Here is an 8,719-nt window from a genome sequence, read left to right on the forward strand (position 1 = left end):
GTTTTTACTTTATCGGGCTTTGAATGCCCCCAGTGTGCTTTTCCAGAGTTCCCGTTTTTTTTTTCTGCTTTCATTGATTCGTATCATCCAAGGATGGTAACTGACAAGAAGCTCGACAGTAAGATGACGTCCGGAATGTCAATTCGTGTCTAACGAACCAGCTTCGACATCGACAGAGCACTGAGATTGACATAACCCTGCCGAGAATGGGGCTCAATGGCTGTCGTTTGTCTGCGTCTCCACAAGTATGGCTGGAGAAGCCAAATGCACCAGAAAAACAATATTTTCGCACTTTCTTTTTGTTATGTCTTAGTTACGATGAGGCATTTCTCTGTGCGATCGTCTAGAGTGGGTGCTCAGGACGTCTTTCAGTTGCTTTTCTTTTCTCGATAAGGCTGCACGTCAATTTCTGCGATGACTAGTATAAAGGGCGAAAGCTTTCGCTTGAAATATGTTACTGAAATATGAAATATGTTACTACGTGAGTAGAAGATATCACCGTCCGGCTAGAACTTACCATTTACAGTGATTTCATCTCTAAAAATTAGAGCCATCAGCTTAGGCGCAAATATGAGGTGCATAAAAAGGCATAGCGTTTGCATTGTTCCTGCGTGAATGAATTCTCACTGTGAATGGAACCAGAAAATTTTGAAACCGCGTCGTATTTGCGAATGATGAGGCAAACACAGGTTTACTGGACTGTTCTTCTTGTGTGGCGTAATTGTGTGGCGTAATTTATACTGCCAGTTGTTTTTCACTTTCAAGGAATGATGAGCTGTACTTCCCGCCCAATATTTGGAGCTAAAAAAGCTACTCGTGCGCTCAGAGGTTTCCACAATGACAGTAGCAAAGTGCAAGGAACTGCTAATTTTCTCTTAATGGTAATTCTTCTGGCGTTAGCTCGTCTACGCTGTCTTCTGGGCATATTCCTTGTCCCTTCTGAACGAAACAGCGCACACCTTCATTGCCGACGCGTGGCTCAAACAAATTGAAGCAGTTGTGTGGTAATTGGTGCGGCTGGGATAGAGACGAGAAGGAGAGACCTCTTCCGACCCCGCTACGACCCCTTAAACCGCAGTCGGTGTACAGTGCTACAGGCTGGAATAGTGAGGGCGGTGTGTTGTCACGAGAGGCGAAAGTGAAGCAGAGGAGAGCAATTTGTGGATCTGTGTACGGTCAAGTGAGCAGCCACAGGAAGGGCGCCCCTGGAGGCGTAACCATGCCACTTTCTATGTAAGCGTTCAACTTATTCGAGTTCATTGCCCTTTTCACAGCTAGGCATCAGAACATTGATCTTCCTTTTCTTTTAAATTGCTGTTGCCGCTCTTTACGCAGCAATTACGGGTTATCCTTGACAAACAATGTAAAATGAATATCTTTTTGTTTTACTTTTTGGAAAGAAGTTGATAAACTAAACCAAATTATACTAATACATAGCCTATCTCTACTCACCTTACTCCCTCAGCATCTCACCGGGAATGAGGGGTTTTAATAACCGCTCCTAATGAGAAACTCCTAATGGCTACCACTGAAATCTAGATGAAGTAACCTAGATGAAGGCCCCGCACAGGGTGCTATACAAAGCCTCCTACTTTTTCTAATAAACTGATCTTCCTAACTGTCCAGCTTTTTCAACGCACCGTTCCGTTGATGGTTATGTAGTTTAACCGGAAGTCTGTGATCAAATTTAGCGAGAAATTTCGCAGACATCGAAAACTTAAAGCATTTATGCAAAACCAGGCAAGGCGAGCTTAAGCCTAAAAGTGCTTGAATAATTCTTCTTAGTTCAGATAGGTGCGCGTATCCGCTAAGTGGAGGCCCGAAGTGAAGTGAAGTGAAGGCCATATCATAGAAGCGATAGTCAGGTGTCCTGATGACCTGAGGATTATAATGAAAACTGCACACTCATTCATTAACAGGCAACACTCACTTCACACTGGGATATCTACGTTGTAATTTTAGAAATGCCTCACTGTCATTAGAAACTCTCTCTTACAGACTGTTGTTGACACCAAATTACGATATTCCGCTTCAATACGCAACTTTTAGCTAGCTAACTAATTTCTTGTGTCAAGTTTTTTTCAAAATTACGCGGTCTGTTTCACTCTAACAACAACTTTACAGCCAGTGCCACAAACATTAAAAACAGTCTGCCGTGGTGTTTTCGATTCTCTGCGCAGAAATGTTACGTCTCATGCAGAAAATCTGACATTATTGATCTCTAAACAGGCATCTTACTTTAAAATCCAGATAAACCGCCGCTCTGGCACAGTGCCTCGAGCGTTCTTATGCTGACCCCTACATCACGGGTTCTGTCCCTGGCGCTGCGGGCGTATTTCGCTGGAGGTGAAATGCAAAATCCCCCGCGTGCTTCGTGACGTCAGAGCATTTTGCCCACCTACACATGGTCAAAGTTCTTCGGGAGCGCGCCACTCCGGTGAACCTTGGAGGCCACGCGTCACTTGGGAGCGTTAGAGAACACACTTAATTTGCGTAGTCCGCCTGTCTTTTATCGCGAGTAGACCATACACATAAGGATGGGTAAAATCGCTGTAAGAAAAACAGTTATTACTCATTCCCGCAGCGAACACACAACGCCTGCACTCTATTCCGTCCGATTTTGTATCTTGCAATACGCTGCTATTCCTCTCGAATCTTCATGCAGGCCCTTTTTTTTTAAGACGTTACCAAACCGTTTTTAGTGCGCTTCATTGTGTTTAATTTGTTCAGACTACTCGAGAGAAGCGCCTTTTTCTCTTTCTGTACTTTACTAATAATCTGTCTATACATAGTCTAAAATATTCGCTTCATAACGTTACGAAGAAGACGAAGCTGGCAGTGGCGCGGGACGGAGCGCTCGTGCTAGGCCACCGGCCATTAAATCATCTCTTATCCATCGTTCATCATACCTCATTTTTCGGCTGGCCGCCACGTATCCTTTGGTGGAGGTGCTGGGTAAGAGGTCAGGGGCAGTCATTTTTGCGTATTGGTCAGATGGTGGGACGTCGGACTCGGGGCATTTCGGCGAGGGGGGTACACGGCCGGTGACAGCCGATAAAACGCAGTCGGAAGCAGGGCACAGCTTGGCGAGCGACATGCCTTGTGGAAGCGGCTGACAGTGCGATGAAAAGTTGAGGATTGGAAGGGACGCTCGATTGGCAAACATAGTGACCACTTTATGAGCGAGTGCAACGCTCCGTGTGAGACGCACATCAAGGGCTGGAGTAACGATGTATTGGCCATCGGGAACTAGTGGGACGGAAGATAATGATACGTAAGTGACGGCTTCTGGGTTCAGGCGGACAAAATCCACAGTACATAGGCGATGGACAACTGGAGCCGGTGGCTCCTCGGTGAAAGGTAGGGCGAGCTCAACGACACTTGTGGCGCAATCAATGAGGGCAGAATGTTCTGAAAGAAAGAAGGCCAAAGATGAGGTCATGAGGGCAGTGTTCGAAGACAGTGAAGAGAACCGAAGTATGGCGGCCGGCGGTGGACACACGGGCTGTGCACATTCCAACGACAGCGGAAGTACCGCCATCGGCGACACGAACAGCGGAGTGGGCAGGAGTGAGCACTTTCCTTAGGCGACGGTGTAGACAGGCATTCATAACGGAGACGTGCGCTCCCGTGTCGATGAGAGCGGTAACAGGGATCCAGTCCATGTCGACGCTAAGTATATTCAGTCGGGCATGTAGAGTCAAAGGAGGATTTTCAAGGTCGGTCGTCGGAGCAGCATGACCTCCAGACGCTGCAGCCATCAGTTTCCCGAACGGGATCGAGCATACGGGCCAGGAGATGTCGGGCGGCGAGTTTGGGGCGATGGAGATCGACGACGGTAAGGCGACGACGAGCGGTTGGTGGGAGGGGCCTGAGCGTCGGAGCTTGCGAACTGTGGTTCATGGGGCGACGTCGAGCGGCGGGGATAGAAAGAATCAGGATAGCGACGGTAGGTCGATGACGGACGGCTTCGGCAGTGTCGGGAGCAGTATGTGGTCCCGCGTTTCTTTTTAGTGTTTACTTGTCTTTTTTTTTACCATATGCCACATCTTAATCCTTTTCTTGTTGCATGTGCATTTGAGCCAGCTTTTTTGGTGCGCCATTTTTCTTGTTTTGGGATGGTAATCATATATTTCGCTTTCTGATGTCTTATATTTTAATTATTGAAACGAACATTTTTTTACTCCAGTTAATATTACTCCTTTCTCAAAATGTCTCTTGGCAATTGTTTTGTTTTCGTCGTGCATATATTGGCAACGTAGTTTTCGTTCCCTTTAACAATCAAATTTCTTGCTTCATAAACACGTTACTCTACAACGTTTCGGTGTTTGAGGGTAATATAACTTAACAAATACGCAAACACCAAGGCTGCGGAAAATATACAACTCAGTGCTTTCATGTGCTGTCCCAGTAGCCTACTCTTCCTTGAGGTTTAGGTTAGGGTTGCTGGTAGTTACTGGGGGGATTTGCCTTACAATTATTCTACAGGCATTTTCTCCCCCACAGTGACATTGAGATGCTAATAAAAATAGTTTATTTTCGGCCCATATTTGTGACCCTGCAGATCATCATCGGCATGTGCACGATCGCTACAGTAGTTATTAACTGTTACGGTCACCATATGAACTCAAGGTTGCAGTTTCCAAGAAATTTAAGAAGGTCGAAAAGCTTCCTTGAACTGCGCGGCGCTCCTTCCCTCTTGAATTCAAAATGAAGTGCGCAGTGTTGCGTCATTGAAAAATTGCGTGAATGGCCTCTAAAGTTTGTGCTGAGATGGGGAGTGGACTGGATGAAGAAGTTTCAGAAACGTGGTGGAGCCACGGGCAGGCGTGTGCCACGGGCTACGAGCAGTGACAGACAGCCCTTGGTAAAGCTGGTAAAGAAAAAGTACAGCTCATTTAGCTAACTTAGCCAATGCGTAGTATATGCGCTAGCACATCGCGTTTCATTTCGCTGTTGGTTTGATTCTAGGCTTAGTTCCGGCTTCAGGCAGAGATTGGTGATTGGTGCCTTAGTTGTACAGCACCGTAAAATTTTGAAACCATTTAAGGCACCTTAAGGAAGCAACGCGATAGTAGTGTTCTGGATGCTTTGCGCATGGGTCGAAGTTGATGTATACGGCGACACGCAAACCACCACGCGAGAGGGTGCCAGATGAACACGAAGGGAGATCGGCTACGACGATACCATAGTGCCCTCGTGCAGTGGCCAGCGAAACTGACCTATTCGCGTCGCCCCGCGGACTACTGAGCGTGCGCTTTAGGCTTGTAGATACCACCCGCCATAGTTCACAAGACGCCAATGTGTTTTCAACTAGGTGAGGCATGGTGGACTTCATTCCGCCGTTTTAAGGAGGCTCAATTTTGGTGTTTATAAATACCACTAGAAGCATTTGTGGTTGGGAAGTTATTTATTGCGGTTCTTGGTGGTGAGAGGAACACAGTCACCGCGTATATGCCCCATAAGTGGGAGCCGTACAATGTAGCAAAAAAATTCATTAAGATTTATGTATTCACACAAAACACAAGATGCTGCCGCCATGTATTACTCTCTTCAAAGCTGCTTCGTCATGTAACAGAAAGAGGGTGAGTACGAAAAGGTGTGCATCTGCCGTTGCTCCTCCCGACGCTGGGTTTTCTTTCTACGCTGATTGTGACGCTGGTCCATGTCGACGCTGGAGACACGGCAGTCACCAGGCGACGTCCGCCAAGGTCAGGCCCAGGACGGGTGGTTGTTATTCACAGCGCACAGCAGGGCTCCCGCAGCACCGTTCATACTCGCACCTTCTAACCTGCGCTTCCCAGCACTACGTCTCCCACAGCGCAGACACAGCAGATCCCGGAATGCTCGTCGGAAGTCGTGGTGGAACGTGACGTAAATTACAGGGTTAAGCGCCGAATTTGCGTAGCCCAACCAGAGAGCGAAGCTATGCGCCAGTTCTGGAAGAGGCGTGCCTCCCAGTGGTCTCACAAGCGCAAATGCGAAGAACGGCAGCCAGCACACAGTAAACGCCGAGAGAATAATTCCGAGCGTTATAGAAGCCTTGCGTTCTCTAACAGCTACCCTGAGGCTTCTTGTGCGAGGACCAGGTCTCGCCTTGTGCTCTGCTTCGACGACCTTTTTAGCCGCAGTGTGAATTCTCCAGTACATGGACAACATGACGACTAAAGGTATATAAAAAGCTCCAAGAGTGGCGTACAGCTGGTATGCGAGGTTTTGACAGACGAAGCACTTGGGTTCTTCGGGAGTCCCGTGTTCGTTCCCAAGGACCAGTAATGGTGGAACGCTGATGAGCGCTGCTAAAAGCCAGACGGCGCCAATGCAGGCCCAGGCCCTTCGAGCCGTACGTCGCACACCGTACGTCAGAGGCCGCGTGATTGCCAGGTAGCGGTCCACGGAGATCATGCACAGGTTCAAGATGGAGGCGGTGCAGGAGGCCACGTCCACGGACACCCAGGCGTCGCAGGCCGCTCGACCCAGGTCCCATCGGTGGCCCGTAAGCTCGAGGTGCAAGGCGGGTGGCATGACCAGCAGCGCCACGCACAGGTCCGAGGCGGCCAGGGAGACCAGGAGGTGGTTGGAGGGGTGCCGTAGGCGGCGCACGAGGCAGACGGAGAGGCAGACGAGCGCGTTGCCAACTGCCGTTGCGACGATGAGCGCGCCCAGGCACACGCCCAAAGCCAAGGCACTCAGCGTGATGGGAGACACGGCAGGCCGCCGCCGCAGCTTAGGCTACTGCTGGTTCAGATGAAGGTTTCGACATAGATGCCTGCAGAAGAGGTGAAAATAGGAAAGAGAACAAAAATCACATTATACATGAGATACCATTCACCAGTAATGAAACATGACATGAATTCAAGAAAAGTACAGAATGAAAAGTACAAAATGCGGTCGTTAGGAATTGCCGTAACATATTGGACATTGCATAAGCTCCCACTGCGGGAGGGGTGGGGTAGGAGGAGTGGGGGAGGGGGCTGGATGGAGAGCTCAAGCTCCACCAACCCGAAATTGACTCCACGATTAGATCAGGAAGCAGCATATCTTCAGCTACTGGCTAGCACATTCACTAGGGGACGGGGCGCCCGTTGTTTCTTTAGCAGGAAGAGCTTAAAATATGTGTATATTGAAATTGTAATGTTGTCGTCCAATGTTGTGCTCTGCAAAGTGTTTTTTTCTGTATCCGGACTAAACACGTGTTTTCAGAAGGCTGGATTTGTCACTCGTCGAACGAGACCATGCCTCGGGGACCCATTTTTAGACGGCGGGCTCATTAGTATAAGCTTGTCCGCCTGTCTACACCTTGCACTAACATGAAGTGAAAATACCACGTCACACGTAATACATACGCGCGACCTGAGCAATCATGATATCTCGCATTTGACGTTCGATTTATCGTGTGTACTGTAGTCTAAACATCCCAAGGCCGTTAGTGATTATAACATAGCTCATTTTGTAGTTCTTAATAATTAGGCTCCTTTTTAGAAATTTTCTTATCAGGTTGTCTCGAGCGTTCAGTAGAAAGAAAGTGGTGCATGTGACAAAATAAAGTGTCTTAACTGATTCACCGTCTTAACCCTCTTCGGCATTTTAGCTCCAATAGCCGTGCTCCATGGCATAACAGATATTTAAAACGATTTTCTAACGAAAACAAGACGTTTCCCAATTGCTATGTATTCATTAAAACCTGCCCATTAGACAGCATACACGACAGCTGCTTCGGCATATTAACGAGCATTAAAGTCTTCTAAATTCACCTTCTTTAAAGTAACCCTCCTGAACAATCTGAAGACTAATCCAAAACGCTTCTGGAACATAATAAAACCTGGAAACACCAATAAAGTGTCGTTATTTCACCCACTTGCGAACCTACTCCTGACCACCTCTGTGCTACTGTACTAAATGATTCTTTCGTTAAGTCGTTTCCTTCTTCACCCAGTGTACTCCGACATTCCGATTTCCAACTGTGCAATCATTTTGCGATGTATCCCACCATGTTAGACTTGCAACGCATCATACCGATTACCGATTTAAAACTAACATCTTCCAGCAGAATTCGTGGTGTAAATGGTACATTTACCCGGAATGCTAAAGAGTATAGTTACATCGTCATCAAATGCATATTCGCATAATCGTATCATCATGGTGTCCCAGTGTAGACTGGAAGACTGCTCTGGTCATACCAGGACATATAGCCACAGACAGAGTCCATCTAACTATTAACACGCATCTTTGAGATCGCCGCCGCGGTGGCTCAGCGGTTATGGTGCTCGCCTGCTGACCCAAAAGACGCGGGTTCGATCCCGGCCGCGGCGGCTGGAATTTCTTTGGAGGAGAAATTCTAGAGGCCCGTGTACTGTGCGATGTCAGTGCACGTTAAAGAACCCCAAGGTGGTCGAAATTTCCGGAGCCCTCCACTACGGCGTCTCTCATAGCCTCAGTCGCTTTGGGACGTTAAACCGCATAAACCAAACCAAGCATCTTTGAGATCAATAGCATGCAAAATAATGGTGCAGATATTTGCACATCTTGTTAATTTTCTGGAGGATAACAATTTGTTCTCTCTCACAGAGCATGGCTTCCGGAAGTTTTTCTTTTGTGATGCTCTCATTGTCTATTTACACCTCATTTTCGCCTTTGCCTATTTTTCTTTTGCCCGATTTTAGGGCACCTCATTTCGTTAGAGGATGCTCGATTCTCTCCATACAATACTTCCTAATGT

General features: G+C 47.6%; 1 pseudogene; it reads right to left on the reverse strand.

Annotated features, from left to right (window-relative positions):
* Positions 1–5,663: 5,663 nt before the first annotated feature.
* LOC149333639 (5-hydroxytryptamine receptor 1 pseudogene) lies at positions 5,664–6,728 on the reverse strand (annotated as a pseudogene).
* Positions 6,729–8,719: the final 1,991 nt, after the last annotated feature.

The sequence above is a fragment of the Amblyomma mixtum genome, chromosome 8 (genome assembly GCF_055824585.1).
Source record: "Amblyomma mixtum isolate Tamu chromosome 8, ASM5582458v1, whole genome shotgun sequence".
Taxonomy (NCBI): Eukaryota; Metazoa; Arthropoda; class Arachnida; order Ixodida; family Ixodidae; genus Amblyomma; species Amblyomma mixtum.